Below are 16,843 nucleotides of genomic sequence, written 5' to 3'. Positions count from 1 at the left end.
ATGTAAGGAATTAATGGATCCTTCATAATAAACCGGTGACTAATGTTTTGTTTATAAATAATCCATAATACCTACAGGCCCAAAAAACGTTAACATATTTTACCTACCTGCATATTTTTCTTATCTACAAGTCTTTTCAAAATGTCATTAAAATTTAAAAGTAATAACAAAACGTATTTTGTGCAAAATATTCTCCTTTAGTTTTGATACACAGAACGCAAGCGTTTCTTACATTTATCATGCATTATCACAGTAGGCCGCAGTCTCATAACAATTTTTACAGTAGGGTCAAACAGATCTCTGTGTTCGCGTCTTTCCTGTAGACATACACAAAAGTTAAAAGGGCTATAAAGGTTAATTTTCTTATTTAACCATTATCCACGTGAAAAGGTCCTCCCTTTATTTAGAGAACTATGATAAAATCATAGCCTACATGCCCACAAACTGTTATTAACTATCGCCCACAGGAGAGAAAAATGTACAGTTCGCGCGAACACACTAGTTTTCTCTCCTGTGGGCAATATAACTATTACTACAGCTTGTGGGCATGTAGGTAATGATTTTATCATAGTTCTCTAAATAAAAGGAGGACCTTTTCACGTGGATAATGGTTAAATAAGAAAATTAACCTTTATAGCCCTTAACTTTTGTGTATGTCTACAGGAAAGACGCGAACACAGAGATCTGTTTGTCCCAGTACATTATGGTCCTATTTTCCCGCACTAGTGCGTAAAATAGCACTTTCCGTGCGATGTCAAAAGTTTAAAGGGCCATATGTACTGTAAAACGTTCTACGATACACGTGCCAATAGGTAATTCGCAACTCGTATCGATTTAAAACACTCCCTTCGGTCGTGTTTTAATTTATCGTCACTCGTCTCTAATTTCCTCTTTTCCGCACTTGTATCGTAATAGTTATTTACGCGCTTGTAAAAGTGCTCCACGATAATGATATTTTGGGCTATCAACATTTAATCAAGCTGTCATAATAAACTAAACAAACAATGGCGACTGTGTGAACACCAAAGGCCACGGTACGCCACGATTCCTTTGAAGTGTGCCAAAAAAACCGACAACTTCCCGATTGCCCACCTGACAACTGACGGCCAGTCGTCCGCCATTGTATACCATAGCCCCCTGTACACAATGGCGACGGCGTGACATGGCCCATCCTTCACCACTGTGTACTGGGGCCTTAAGATTCGATGAAAATTTTATAAAAAACCGGACAAGTGCGAGTTGGACTCGCCCACCGAGGGTTCCGTACTTTTTAGTATTTGTTGTTATAACGGCCACGGAAATAAATCATCTGTGAAAATTTCAACTTTCTATCACGGTTCATGAGATCATGAGATACAGCCTGGTGACAGACAGACGGACAGTCGGATAGTGGAGTCTTTGTAATAGGGTCCCGTTTTTACCCTTTGGGTACGGAACCCTAAAAATGAAAATGAAATACAGCTGATAAATACATTAAGTACCTAAATATCGAAATCTAGAGAAACTTTTTGGGTCGGCTACCAATGAAGAAACGTCTAGGCAACGTGTAGTCGTAACTAACAATTATCACAATCGAAATGCAATGCATTTAGCACGTTATTACTTATGTAATTATAGACTTTTGTTGTTTGGTAATGTTTCCAGTAGATGTAGAAGGCCTTCGTTCCAATTCACACTTTGAAGTTACGATGGATTAGTTTAAATTTTAGCATCAATCCATCCATCTACTTACATCCATGTCTAGCATATAGGTATTCACGGAGTTGTGTATCTTTGAATGTAGTGAAAATAACTGTATATCTAATACAGGTGGACCAAATATACGTTAACAAAGAATTTTTAGGAATATTTTTCTTAAAAAGGGCTTATTATACATCTATCCTGCCGTTGGGCCTTAGGCCCCATTCGCACGACAGCTTAAAAAGCGTTGCGTTAAAACCCGACGTTGGCGCTTTTTTACCGTTTCTAATATTTGTGTTCATATGAACGCTTAAAAATCACTTGTGAGTCGTACTGCCACGTACGCATCTCAGCAAAGCCATATTTTATTTGCCATTACGACGTATTATTTGAATATAACTTGAATATTTCAGGAATTAGTAAGCATAAGTTGACATTTTTAAGGTGAAACTAATAATAATTTTGACGATTGACACCAAAAATTGACACTTGACAGCCAACTGACAGCAGCGCCGGCGCTTTTTTAACGCTTGTGAGAACAGATACACGGAGTTCCGTATGATCAATTCAATTAACGGCCAACGCTCAACGCCGAAAATCGAACAGTGCTCAATAAAAAAGCGCCGCGCTTAAAAACCGCCTTCGTGTGAATACATACATGGTTATCCATTTGTGTCATTCAAACGCGTTTTTAACGCGCGTTGAAAAAGCTGCCGTGCGAACGGGGCCATACGATCGTGGTCGACCAATGGCCGACGTCGCGCCCGAGCAAGATCGTTTTCACCACACCAACCTGGTCTAAGCTCTCTTGATTATTCAAATCCTGATAGCAAAGTTGCATTTTATTCACATGTGAGGCAAAGTAATCAAATGCAAATTTAGAGTTGTTTTCTTATATTTGCTGGTAGAATTGACTTTTAAATGATGGTTTTCGCAACGCTAAAGATTCCATTTTTAGAATTAGATTTTAATTTTGGAATCTTTCGCTTGCTCGGGGATCAATATTAGCACGAGCGGTTAAACAACAATTTTGCCCCCCTTGTAAAACAAATAACTATTTCCGTTTCACGAGATATGTATATCTATAAGAACATGTAATTTAAAAAATGCAAACGTTACAAATACACATTAGACTTTCAAATGTTTTAATAACTAGACTTTATCCGATATTTTATAATTATGATAGAAATGTCCTTCACAGTTTGAAGAAGCTCGCTATTAGCATAATTTATTCAAAAGCGATATACATATTAATATTACTTAATTGTCTTTTTTGCCTTTTCAATGATTTTGCGCAAGTGAGGCGAAAATGTCAACGAGTACGGCAATTTCGTATATAGGGGTGCATTACATTTGTTATAATTACTTTTCATATATTATAGTTTGATATATCGTTATTTTGAATAACGTAATAAATGGCATACTACCGTAATACCTAATTAACAGTATACATAATGTTATTATTGGTATAATGGTCATAAGGTATATTTACACTTCGTCTAATATACATTGCCATAATTATTACATACTCTAAAGCATATTATTTGTTATAACAAGTTACATCACATAATTATTTATGTAGCATAATAGTTGCATGACATAAATGGGTTAGGTTAGGTTGGAACTGCGACTCCGCACAAACGAATAACTACCTAACAAAAGGAGGTTTGGGTTAGGTTAGAACTTTGACCCTCCGTAGAATAAAATATTTTATCAAAAAAGTGGTTTAGGTTAGGTTTGAACTGCGGCCCCCGCAGAACGAAAACCGTGAAGAAATAGGTTAGGTTAGGTTAGAACAGCGACCTCCGAGAATAAAATATCTAGCAAGAGCAGAAGGCCTGCGTACTAGTTATAAAAAGTATGTTAAACTTTACGTTATCAGTAAATGAAATATGACAAAAAATATTATACGATAAATGTATTTATACTTGATAAAATTGTATGAAGTATTACGTTATACAAAAATATAATATAACAAATGTCATTATAAAACATGTCTATATACTATTTGAAAATTATATTACATTATGCATTATATCAATGACAGTTTAGATGAAATCACTATATAATAAAGGAAACGTATAATAAAAATTACATTATAACATACAATAATATATCAAATGGCGTTATAACAAATGTATGATAGTTTTTTTATAATTATATTAAACATTACACACCCCGTATATAGGTATCAAGAATATTATTAGATGTGTATTTTTACAAGTTCGGTATGTTAACACAATATTGTCAGACCAAGAATAGTCTGCAGTGGATTTGATAGCCCACGCAGTGAAAGTGTTATATTAAACGTCAAACTTCTATGAAATTATGACGTATAAATGACACTTGCACTGCGTGGGCTATCAAATCCGCTGCAGACTTTTTTTGGTCCGACTCTACACACGGTTGCTGCGTCGCCAGTTCCCTTTTCTTTGAACTTGGCTGGACACGCTGCCGCGTGTCTAGATAAATGCTATCCAATTAAATTTAATAACATATAAATAGGTTTAGCCAGTTGATTTTTAATGTAATCTAAAAACGTGAAACGTGATGTAAAATCAAGATAATTTGCATAATTTGTTCGCACCTAAGTAGGTATTTCGACTACCAGCTTAATACAAGGTGTAACAAAAATAGTGGGGATCTTTTTTCTAATGCTAAAAAAACAAACTATAGAAACAACATTCATTAAATTCATTCCTGTAGGTACATATTTAGAAACAACAAGTTATGGTACTTATATTTAAATATTCATAGGTACTTAATATTTAAACTTAATAGCACAAAATATATACAACAACGTAGAAATGGCGGAGTTAATGCCAAATGGCATTCTCTGCCAGTCTAAATACCATAGGGCCTGAGATTCATGGAATTGGTGCAGAGAGGGAAATATCTTGAATGAATTAAAAAAATATACAGGGTGGAAAGGCACGACGATCCTTCCCGGAAGTATTAGGTCGTTTAAGTGATACAGAGACTATTGGTAATGGTAAGAATCGTTAATTGAGTAAAAAATAAAAATTGCAAAAATACTACTTTTTAACTGTGGTGATAACCCTATAGCATGTGCACATGACGGCTAGATTAAGGATCTCCGTCGGGAAAGCTCGGGACTTTACACTTTTTTCCGATCGTTGACAGTATCGCAATGATGTATGAATGACGCATAAATGTCAAATAAATCAAATGCATGCAAAAATATTACAAACAATTTTATTACTTTCTTAGATAATTACTTTTTTCCAATATTTAATACTATCTTCTTTTCACATACGGTGTTCAAATGTACCTCCGTGTATTACAACGCCGCCGCAGCCCGTACCCGAGTATGTCGATGCACATGCGATATAGTGTATGCTCTTCGTCATTTATCCTCCGCAGAAAGCACCAATTAGCCTTTGTCTCATTTCGTCCGCAGTTTCACATTCCGTTTGGTTTGGTACACCATATCTTTTACACAGCCCCACAAATTTAAATAGCCACGAGCATCTAACATTTTTATTTGAAGAATATGACATTCAATAAGTATAGTTCAATGAAAATTTAATTTCAAACATCAGACGTCTTGTCTATTTCCTACCACGCAAGAAGGTTTGTTAGTTTGGTATTGAAGAAGTATTTATTCGTGATTTATTCTTAGTATTTCATTTTTGCAAGTTCATTTGGTGCAACTAACACAACCTACATGTAATTTTTTATTATTTTAAATAGTTTCCAATTATTCGAAAATAATTTTGTGAAACGTGTTAAGAAACTAAAACCTTTTTATCAGTCAAGGAAACCAGAGATATTTATTATGAAAGAGGTTGTTGTTGTTGTTATTATCATAACTACTTTATTTACAACTGAATAAATTCACATTCTATGTTCAAAGTGGCCTCCGTGCATAATAATGCAGGCTGCAGCCCGTGCGCGAGTATGTCGGTGTACCTTTGCTAATATTCGCTCTCGAACGTTTCTACGGCGCAGGCTGGCGAAAGCAATGGTTAACCTTTGCCTCATTTCTTCGGCGTTGTCACACTCCGTTTTGTACACTATATCCTTGATAGTCCCCCAAAGAAAAAAGTCTAGAGGCGTCAGATCCGGAGATCGTGGTGGCCAACGATGCGGTCCGAACCGGCCGATCCATCTATCTCCGAATTCGTCGTTCAGGGCTAGCCGCACTTCGTTAACAGAATGGGCCGGTGCACCATCTTGCTGGAACCATACTTCTCTACGCTCGGCCACTGGTAAATCGTCAAGGTAATTCTGCAACTCCGTATTCAACAGTTCCAAGTATCCAGCTCTGTTCAAAGTTGGAGGCAAAAAAACAGGTCCAATCAGTGTATCCCCGTGTATTGCAGCCCAGACGTTAACGGACCACCGATATTGGTGACCCGAATGTCGGTATTCGAACGGATTTTCTACTGCATACATATGTTCATTTCGCCTATTCCACATGCCGTTACGGGAAAACAAACTTTCATCGCTCCAAATAATGCGGCGGATGAACAGGCGATCTTCCTCCAGTTTATTTAAAAGCCAACGGCAGTATGCTGCTCGTACAGGGCAGTCCCTGGGCAGCAGAGCTTGAACTCGCTGAATGCTGTAAGGGTGAAGACGTGCACGTTTCAAGATTTTGAGTACTGCGGTATGAGTTAGGCGGAAATGTCGGGCTGCCTGCCTCGAACTAGCCCTTGGATTTTGCTCGAAATACCGCAACACTCGCTCTTCAAGTCTTGGTGCAATGTGAACTACACCTCCTCCCCGTTGGTCGTTTTGGCCCGTTCGTGGTACTATGGGCTCATTATTTGCCACGCGATCAATGGCCCGTAAAATTGACATACGGCTAGTTGGGTGTGGTGGAGGATATCTTTGTCTGTAGCGTCGTAACGTCTCGGCGGCATTATAATTACACTCCCCGTATAACATAAGCAAATTTAGGTAATCGCGGGCTCCCAAGGGCATTTTGGAACTAGGTTTTATCGCGTAATTTGCAATTTGTGGCACATTTAATTTCAAACATCAGACGTCTTGTCTATTTCCTACCACGCAAGAAGATTTGTTAGTTTGGTATTGAAGAAGTATTTATTCTTGATTTATTCTTAGTATTTAATTTTTGCAAGTTCATTTGGTGCAACTAACACAACCTACTTGTTATTTTTAATTATTTTAGATAGTTTCCAATTATTCGAAAATAATTTTGTGAAACGTGTTAAGAAACTAAAACCTTTTTATCAGTCAAGGAAACCAGAGATATTTATAAGACGATTGCGTACTTTTGAGTGGTTGTCAATGTCACCATTTGAATTGTCGTTGTAAACAATGTTGTGGTTAGTATTATTAATATTAAGGAATAACATAACTATTTCATTCAAGTATTGAACAAGTGGAACCACTAAGAAAGCGAAAATCCTGCAATGATTCTTACCGTGCTGTAAGCAGACCTAAAAATGGTTAGATGGCAACAAATTAGCATAATTTCCTGTCGAATATTGATTGTTTACAAGTAAGTTCATTGACCCTGTCACCTGTTAGGGTTAGAACAAAGTAGTTTTTTGCGTGGATGTTTAAAAGGTCATAATTTAGAAACGGTTGCCCATATTAACATAGTTTCTATGGAGAAAATATAGAGCTTAGGCTAAACTATCTCCCATTTCCGGAAAGGATCGTCGTGCCTTTCCACCCTGTATATGTATGTTATTATAAATGTTATGTATGTTCGAATCACAATTATAATTGATCTAAAATTGAAAATATTAATTGTAAATTGTAAATAAATTAAATTAAGTACAGTTTGTTGGTTTGTGCCCTATTTGCCAATGGAAGAGCGTTGTCTCTTGACACAAGTATCTTTATACTTAAGGGGAGATTCCAGCCTTTTATAATTTATGTATCATGTGTTAAAACTAAATAAACCATTTTGTATTTGTATTTTTATGTATAAGCTGCCTGGTACCCATACATTACAAGCTTTGCTAGGCCGCAGCCCCAACCTATTAGCCGCTAGGTCTATCTATGTAAGATTGTCCCCGAATTTTTTTTTTTTTTTTTTTCTTTAGCCTATTAGTGTGTCCCACTGCTGGGCAAAGGCCTCCCCTCTTTCCCGCCACTTGTCTCTGTCTAATGCACACTCCCGCCACTCCACACAGAATGTATCTAGGTTGTCCCGCCATCTCCGTTTGGGTCTTCCTCTGCCCCGAGATCCATCCTGTGGGATCCAGTCCGTGGATACTTTAGCCCAGCGTTCTGGGTGCATTCGGCAGATGTGCCCTGCCCAGTCCCATTTCAGCTTTGCGGCCTTCATGCCCACATCCACAATGCCAGTTTTGGAACGCAGTTCGGTGTTTCTAATACGGTCGGTTCTACGAACACCCAGTATGCCTTTTGTGCCTTTCCGTCGTGCCTTTCCACCCTGTATATGTATGTTATTATAAATGTTATGTATGTTCGAATCACAATTATAATTGATCTAAAATTGAAAATATTAATTGTAAATTGTAAATAAATTAAATTAAGTACAGTTTGTTGGTTTGTGCCCTATTTGCCAATGGAAGAGCGTTGTCTCTTGACACAAGTATCTTTATACTTAAGGGGAGATTCCAGCCTTTTATAATTTATGTATCATGTGTTAAAACTAAATAAACCATTTTGTATTTGTATTTTTATGTATAAGCTGCCTGGTACCCATACATTACAAGCTTTGCTAGGCCGCAGCCCCAACCTATTAGCCGCTAGGTCTATCTATGTAAGATTGTCCCCGAATTTTTTTTTTTTTTTTTTTATTTAGCCTATTAGTGTGTCCCACTGCTGGGCAAAGGCCTCCCCTCTTTCCCGCCACTTGTCTCTGTCTAATGCACACTCCCGCCACTCCACACAGAATGTATCTAGGTTGTCCCGCCATCTCCGTTTGGGTCTTCCTCTGCCCCGAGATCCATCCTGTGGGATCCAGTCCGTGGATACTTTAGCCCAGCGTTCTGGGTGCATTCGGCAGATGTGCCCTGCCCAGTCCCATTTCAGCTTTGCGGCCTTCATGCCCACATCCACAATGCCAGTTTTGGAACGCAGTTCGGTGTTTCTAATACGGTCGGTTCTACGAACACCCAGTATGCTGCGTTCCATTGCTCTCTGGCAAACCTTGAGTCTGGACTTTTCAGTTTCTGGAGTTTTCAGTGTCCCCGAATATTACATATTATTATATTGAGCTGAGCAGCCCGCTGGTCCGATAGCTACAGCTACACCACTAACAAGCTAAACCATAATTGGGGCATTATCTATGAAAAGGGGCCTTATTGTCAATGGCGCTTACGCCGCACAGCGTCGCGCGGCATTGTATTTATATCGGAGCATTGTTAATAATGGCGTAATCGCCATCGACAATAAGGTCCCTTTTCAAAGATAACGTCACATATGTCATAAAATTATAATTTAAATGCTTAATTTTGACCTTCACTATTTCACAACCGCCCTGCTGGCGTGGGTTCATTTTTAGGATTCCGTACCCAAAGGGTAAAAACGGGACCCTATTAGACTCCACTGTTCGTCTGTCTGTCACCAGGCTGTATCTCATGAACCGGGATAGCTAGACAGTTGAAATTTTCTCAGATGTATTTCTGTTGGACCTTGGACTAGTTAGGATTTAGTTTTAGCTTAGTAAGTTAAATTAGAAATCAGGCTAACTACCTACAGGAAAGGCACTCCTTATTCTTTCAAATTCTATACCTGTACAGTACATTAATATAAGTTTTGTGTATAATTAACCTGAATTTGTAAAGATGAATAAATATGTTTTATGTTTACGTTGCCGCTATAACAACAAATACTAAAAACAGAATGAATAAATATTTAAGTGAGGCTCCCATACAACAAACGTGATTTTTTGCCGTTTTTTTTGCGTAATACGGAACCCTTCGCGCGCGAGTCCGGCTCGCACTTGGCCGGTTTATTCTAATCGGCCGTATATAATTATATTCCGACCTTTTATACATTATACCTAAAATTTAAATAATGAAAAGCAATTAACGTGCCTATGTAAACGTTATTTATTTTCGGTAAGCTGTATATAAATAATAATTAACCTTTTAACCGCCGTAGAATGATAAGACAAACAAAATCGGCCTCAATTCGCCGCCTCATGTACCAGAACGACCGCGCCGGTCCTGCTTAGGAGTGTAGGACTGATCTGAGATAATGTTTGACTGATATAATTCTATTCGACACATATATAGGAGCGATTTTTATGTCATTGAAAAATAAGACAAATAAATAATCTATGAATAATAATACTAAATTAAAACTAAAAACCCTAAATATATCTAAAATAAAACAAGGAATATAATTATATAGGTACCTACATATACGTAAATACCTAACTGAATAACGAATAATTATGATATACAGGGTGGAAAGGCACGACGATCCTTCCCGGAAGTATTAGGTCGTTTAAGTGATACAGAGACTATTGGTAATGGTAAGAATCGTTAATTGAGTAAAAAATAAAAATTGCAAAAATACTACTTTTTAACTGTGGTGATAACCCTATAGCATGTGCACATGACGGCTAGATTAAGGATCTCCGTCGGGAAAGCTCGGGACTTTACACTTTTTTCCGATCGTTGACAGTATCGCAATGATGTATGAATGACGCATAAATGTCAAATAAATCAAATGCATGCAAAAATATTACAAACAATTTTATTACTTTCTTAGATAATTACTTTTTTCCAATATTTAATACTATCTTCTTTTCACATACGGTGTTCAAATGTACCTCCGTGTATTACAACGCCGCCGCAGCCCGTACCCGAGTATGTCGATGCACATGCGATATAGTGTATGCTCTTCGTCATTTATCCTCCGCAGAAAGCACCAATTAGCCTTTGTCTCATTTCGTCCGCAGTTTCACATTCCGTTTGGTTTGGTACACCATATCTTTTACACAGCCCCACAAATTTAAATAGCCACGAGCATCTAACATTTTTATTTGAAGAATATGACATTCAATAAGTATAGTTCAATGAAAATTTAATTTCAAACATCAGACGTCTTGTCTATTTCCTACCACGCAAGAAGGTTTGTTAGTTAGGTATTTAAGAAGTATTTATTCTTGATTTATTCTTAGTATTTAATTTTTGCAAGTTCATTTGGTGCAACTAACACAACCTACTTGTTATTTTTAATTATTTTAGATAGTTTCCGAAAATAATTTTGTGAAACGTGTTAAGAAACTAAAACCTTTTTATCAGTCAAGGAAACCAGAGATATTTATAAGACGATTGCGTACTTTTGAGTGGTTGTCAATGTCACCATTTGAACTGTCGTTGTAAACAATGTTGTGGTTAGTATTATTAATATTAAGTAATAACATAACTATTTCATTCAAGTATTGAACAAGTGGAACCACTAAGAAAGCGAAAATCCTGCAATGATTCTTACCGTGCTGTAAGCAGACCTAAAAATGGTTAGATGGCAACAAATTAGCATAATTTCCTGTCGAATACTGATTGTTTACAAGTAAGTTCATTGACCCTGTCACCTGTTAGGGTTAGAACAAAGTAGTTTTTTGCGTGGATGTTTAAAAGGTCATAATTTAGAAACGGTTGCCCATATTAACATAGTTTCTATGGAGAAAATATAGAGCTTAGGCTAAACTATCTCCCATTTCCGGAAAGGATCGTCGTGCCTTTCCACCCTGTATAAATTAAGGAGCAAACTCACTCTAATCGACTTAAACTTAAATAGTTCCACAGTGATCCGATTGAAATTTAGATAAATACTGAAGATAAAACCAAAATCATTTATTTACATACAATATATATACAGAGGTACTACTAAATGAATTTAATAACTAGCTTAAATCTAAAATAGGCCCTTGAGGCATAATAAATACTTATATACCAAGAAAACACATTTTTTATCAAGCAGATACAGACGTAGGTATATATAACGACTACGAAATTTGACACACATAATTTAACATAATAAAATTAAATTAAAATAGGTAATAATAATAATTAAGAGATATTAAAATTAAAATTCATCATTAGCAATAAATCGTCTCATTAAATGTCATTTATCGTAATTTACAAACGATGCATACGACCATGGCCGTCTTTAACTATGCTGGGCCCCCTGGGCACATAAGAATTTGGGGCCCTTTTGGAAAGTAAAGAAAGCGAATTAAACTAACATTTTTCTACTATGATCTTCTATTTTACTTTTTAGAGCTAGACCAAGAAAAGTCTACAGCGATTTTGATACCATACGCCGTGCAAGTGTTATTTAATACGTCATAATTTCATAGAAGTTTGACGTTTAAAATAACACTTGCACTGCGTGTGCTATCAAAATCGCTGCAAACTTCTTGGTGTCACTCTCTACATCACACATTTCTAGTAGTGGAAAATCAACATAATGGCAAAATGTGGCAATCAAAATCACTAAATCATGATTTCTTCACTCATGACAGATATTTCCTAAGTTTAGCAGTTCTTTTGTGGAGAGTCGTCAGTGTGGGATGATTTGAGGATTTAACATTTCAATGACTTCCACTAGTGAAGGTTATAGATTATTGACTCATCATGAATTAATAAATCAAATGAGGGCGATTCTCAGAGATGACCTTCGGTGCCTGACTTCGGTGCCAAATTTTTTTTTTACCTTATTTGATATGCGACTTTATTTCCTAAAATCTAGCCTTAATATAAAAAATATTAGTAGTGGAGGCCTCTATTAGAAGTTTATAGTTTTAATATATTTGAGATTTAAAAAACACCGGAATAATGTGCAGGCACTGAAATCAATTTGCGTCACCGAATTCAATAATGCTTACACTAAAATCACATTTTAATTATATATCTTTAATTATTGAGATAATTTACTTTCAATATTACAAAATGATCTGATTATTACCTTAACTAACCTTTAAAAAATATACCGACTACAAAAAGGATAAAGGATGATATTAAAGCAATATTTGATATTAAAATGAGAGTTTACTATTTTATGATTAATATATACCTACTAACGAAAAAATCATTTATTTACATACAATATATATACAGTGGTACTACTAAATTTTAAGATTAGATACTTTGAAGGTTGCCTGGAAGAGACGCTTTTTAGCGATTAAACCGCCTGTTGTTAGCTAGTCTACATTTGAGTCGCTTAACTTCGAACTCGGGTAAATCCATCTGTCAGATTATGCGATTTTGGTATTAAGAAAAGGTAATAGGGTAGATATTTGCTGAGAGGGTCGAATGGATTTACCCGAGTTTGAAGTTAAGCGACACATTTAATGTTCTGTGTAGTTTTAACTGTATGTTGCACAATAAATAATATTTACTTAATTATTTAATAAATAGTTCACAGAAGCGTAAGTACATATAAGCAAAGCGAATTTGAAATAGAGGAATTAGTGTCCGACCGAAGGTTCGGTTTCGGTTTCGGTTTCGGCCAGTTTCGGCCAAAAAATCATGTTTCGGCTGTAGTTTCGGTTTCGGCCAAAAAACGGCCGAACCTTTCGGCCGGGCCGAAACTTACGAAGTGGTACTTCGGACAAAGACCAATAGTTGAGGAATAAGTAGGACAACAATATTAATACTTACATATAGGAATACTGATTCATGTATATGTACAGAAATTAATTGGTTTATTATAAAACACAATTCCAGTAATGAGGGCGCCACTGGACGGTCGACGCAGTCTTAAGAGGCTGTCAATACCTATAACGCGCACACTGTCTAATTGTATCGGAGTGAATGAGATAGCACTGTCGCATGTTACTGGGCCCTGGGCAAGAGAATAATAAGAAAGCTCATCATCTTCCTCGCGTAATCCCGGAATTTTTGCCGAGCCGTGGCAATGGGAATGGGAACCTGGGGTCCAATAGACAACTAATCCCAAGAATTGGTGTAGGCACTAGTTTTTACGAAAGCGACTGCCATCAGACTGACCTTCTAACCCAGAGAGTAAACTAGGCCTTATCGGGACTAGTCGGGCTTGCTCACGATGTTTTTCCTTCACCGAAAAGCAAATAGTAATCAAATATCAAATTCGATGTCTTTTTCGCTCTTATTCACTCACTTATTCAGTCATTTTCCTATCTACCTCTAATGGCAAATTTTAAGCGAGGCTACGCTCAACTAGTGCCGCAAAGTTGATTTTCTCAATAGTTAATATTTAGCGAGGCTGAACAGCTGACTATTGATTAAAACGAAGAAAAATCCCTTAAAAATGTTCCCAGTACAGTTTTTCATACGAATACTCGCTCGACCTTAGCCTCACTTTTTACCTCAATTTACCATTGGTTTGTGTTAATTATGTTCCACATGTCCTCTACTTCAGCTTATCCTTTGGCCTCGCTGAGCCTTGCTCGGCCTGCGGTCTCGCTTTTTAATACAATGGTCATTGGTTGGAGTATGTGCTCAACTACTTATCCTGAAACCTGAAGCACGGCTTTGACTTCGCATGAAAGTTCGCCTCACTGGGGCACTTCGGACTTTTAGGCCCAGGTGAAGATCGGTACCCGGCCTTGCGATATTGTTAACAAAAAATTTCGCGCTCGCTGCGCTCGCGTTTTTGGTTGGTTTTATGGTTGACCCTGTATCTACATGATAGCTTGACTGGTGAATGAATAGAGTTAGCCCAATAAAATTCTGCAATGATTTTGATAGCATACGCAGTGCAACTAGTGCAAATGTTATTTATACGTCATAATTTCATAGAAGTTTTGACGTTTAAAATAACACTTGCATTGCGTGTGTTATCAAAATCGTTGCAGAATTATCTTGGTCTAACTCAAGTAATTTTCTTACAAAACTGCTTAATTAACATCAATCTCAAGGACATTTGGGTATTGACAGCCCCATAATATGTGTGTAAAAGCGGTTTTATGTCATTTTTTCAACGATTTTAAGAAGTCTAGAAAAGTTTCGGTTTCGGTTTCGGTTTCGGCCGAAACTAGAGCCAAAGCCGAACATTCGGTTTCGGTTTCGGCCAAAAAACATGTTTCGGTCGGACACCCCATACAACCATTTCCAGTCGCCGTTACGACGCGGTGTTGACACATCTTGTGTCGACACCGTCTGTTTCGGTCACAATTCCAGTCGCAGAGTCGTCGCCGTGTCGACACAGTTACTAGAAATGGGGAAGGGTCGACACATGACACAAAGTGACATAAAGTGTGGTCGCCGTGTGCACACATTGTTTCGGGTTTGCGACTACTTTATGCCAAAATCATTCGTTCATTCGTTCATTTTGTTCCTGTCAAATGGAAACTGTCAGATGGAAAAATACTTAAATAAAAATAAGTGACATTAATACGCCATCTCTAAAACGGATTACAAGACGTAATTATATATTGTTTGCATTTATATTACAATATGACTTAAATTATTATGGGGAATTAAACTGCTCGAGTGATTTGATAAACTAAGTGTAATATAATCAACGCGCCACCACATTGTTTTAGTTTAGCCGGAAATGAAATTGTTTACTTCTCAGTGCCTGTGTTCATAACTATATTATTTGAAGCATTTTTAGGGTTCCGTACCTCAAAAGGAAAAAACGGAACCCTTATAGGATCACTCGTGCGTCTGTCTGTCTGTCTGTCTGTCTGTCTGTCTGTCTGTCCGTCTGTCACAGCCGATTTTCTCCGGAACTACTGGACCAATCAAGTTGAAATTTGGTACACATATGTAAGTTTGTGACCCGAATACGGACATGTAACGTAAACAAATGAATTTTAAACATGGGGGCCACTTTTGGGGGGTAAATGAAAAAATGAAAAAATAAATTTTTCAAACTATATCATGTTATATATCAAATGAAAGAGCTTATTGTAAGGATTTCAAATAATTTTTTTTTATAATTTTCGAATCAACAGTTTAGAAGTTATTCAAGAAAATAGGCAAAAAATGACCATTCCCCCCCCCTTATCTCCGAAACTACTAGGTCTAAAATTTTGAAAAAAATACATAAAATAGGTCTATACCTATAGATGACAGGAAAACCTATTAGAAATGTACAGTCAAGCGTGAGTCGGACTTAATTACAGTTTTTAATCCGACCCCTACGGATTTTTTAAAGAGATTTCACTCACGTTTCACATAAAAAATACATTGTTAACAGTGCCGGATTACTTAGAGTAGTCGTTTTCTTAGAGTTATTGGTGATCATTTTCTAAGATAATAATTTTAAATATTTAACGGTCTTACCTACTTACGAGTAATTGTAAGGTCAAATTAAAAATAATGTTTAAAAAAAATGTTAAATTGAGAGCTAGCTTAAAGTTTTTTGTACTCGTCGACTTTAATGGTTGAATTAATAAAGACTTTGTAACCAATAAGCAAAACAAGCACGTGCTTACGGCACCACGTTCAGGGAGGGCACCAAAATGCCAGGTTGAAAAAGGTGAACAAATTTTAAAATTAGGGACAGACACATCGTTTTTACCACACGATTTTTTTAGCTGTCCAAAAGCTAATTTGCAAAAATAATGGCGCGTAATTCTTTGGGAAACAATCGGTAGCAGTAGAAGAGGGGCTATTCATAAATTACGTCATTTCAAATTAGGGGGGGGGGGTCTGGACATCGGATGACGGTAGCATGAAGTAGGAGGAAATGGGGTCATTTGAAGCATGATTTTTGGATGATTATAGGGGGGGGGGGGTCCAAAATCGTCAAAAAACGATGACGTAATTTATGGACAGCCCCAGAGTCGTGATTACATGCATAGATTCGATTTCAACCCACTCTTTTGCGGTTCGGCGTTAGGTCTTATGCGAGGCCTTCTACCTTACGGCAAAGTTGATCTTCTGCCTTAATTACACTTGGGCGTGGATCCAAATCCAAGCTTTCCTCTTTCGCAGCTGGGCCTACTGCCTTTCGCACACTTCGCCAATTCAATTCCAAGCTCTCTGCTTTCTTGCATATTTTATGCATGAAAACAACCTCGACCCTTAAATATCGAGCCCTATGCGAAGCTAGGCTGATAGAAAACTGTCCCATCCCTTCTCTGTATGAAATCCTGGATTCGCGCCTGGTTGGGACTAAAACTAAAATTGCGTTTTTATATCGAAAAATTTTCGCGCTCGCTTTTCGCTCGCGTTTTCAATTACTTTATAAGGTATGATAAAGGTGACATTCGGGTGGCGACTGCAGCAACATTACTCTGTTGCAA

This window comes from Cydia splendana, chromosome 26 (genome assembly GCF_910591565.1).
Source record: "Cydia splendana chromosome 26, ilCydSple1.2, whole genome shotgun sequence".
Classification (NCBI taxonomy): domain Eukaryota; kingdom Metazoa; phylum Arthropoda; class Insecta; order Lepidoptera; family Tortricidae; genus Cydia; species Cydia splendana.
This window is presented reverse-complemented; position numbering follows the sequence as displayed.